This window comes from Sinocyclocheilus rhinocerous, unplaced genomic scaffold, assembly GCF_001515625.1.
Source record: "Sinocyclocheilus rhinocerous isolate Xijiao unplaced genomic scaffold, SAMN03320098_v1.1 scaffold1803, whole genome shotgun sequence".
Taxonomy (NCBI): Eukaryota; Metazoa; Chordata; class Actinopteri; order Cypriniformes; family Cyprinidae; genus Sinocyclocheilus; species Sinocyclocheilus rhinocerous.
In genome coordinates, this window is record NW_015656128.1 from 135362 (window position 1) to 136603 (window position 1242).

Below are 1242 nucleotides of genomic sequence, written 5' to 3' on the forward strand. Positions count from 1 at the left end.
GAGTGTGTGTGTGTGTGTGTGTGTGTTTGTGTGTGAGTGAGTGTGTGTGTGTTGCAGAGGAATGACGCAAACCATTCAGCCTTTCCGCTCTCACACACTTACCTTTTATACAGACTTACCTTTTACATCTTTCATGTATTTTCCATCACAGCTCTGTCCCATGAGACACGTATGAGGAACGATCCCTGCTTCATTATTAAAATATAGAGCGTTTATTTACTCTTCATTTTATCAGTGAACACTTGCTCTCAAGTCTTTCATAGTGAAAGGATGAATTGCAATTTTTGTTTTATACTTTAAAGTTAATTAACCCTGTAAAGCCTGACATATGAAATATGTTCCTGCTATCGAGAAATGAGTGATATGTAAATGTATGTTTTGAAATGGAACAGTTTATTGAATCTTTAGACAAGTTTGCATGCGTTTTATTGAGTATCATATTTGATCCATCGGGCTTTTACAGCTCATATAGTCTGATATAGTGAGAATATGGAAGAAAAACAGCTCAATTTTATTCAGAGACTCAAACTGAGCAATATATGCAATTTGATGCAAATGCTGATATTTATATCATGAAATATCTTTTAATGTAAATCAGTGAGGTCTTTTTTAACTGAGATTGAAATGCTCCAAACATATAATGCAGTGATTGAGAGCTGAAGAAATAAAGGCTCCTCAGAAGATGTGAGATGTTCTGGAGGCTTGTGAAGATCATTCCTCCGCTGAGGAACAGTGAAAGTAAAGCTTCTGGAAACAAACGCTCCTCAAAAGATCCTGAGGATCAGATTTGAGACTCTAAAACATGATTGATGGAGAATCAAGTAAAGCTGAGCTGCTTCAGTCCAGTAAGTGTTCATCTGGAGATATTACTGCAGTTATTCTGACCTTTACTTGATCAAAATCAGTCAAGATTTGACAGCAGAAAGACACGAGAAGCACGAGCTGAAGCTGGACGTTTGAGCTTTTACTGATAAAGTCTAAACTATCAGATGACAGACGGCATGGAGTAGATTGTGTGTGACAGGTTTAACAGCAAAGTTTTGATCATTTAGAAATTTGCATTTCAAATATGATACAGTAGGATTTATAGGGTTTATATAAAATAGTCTCTAAACATAAAGATGCAGTTAAGGGCTTGCAGTCAGTGAGGTAAGCAGCTGCTTACACTGCAGAAAATAGTGGTATTTTGTGTCATTTTCAAGTAAAAAATATCTTAAAAATCCTTGAAATTACCAAATTAAT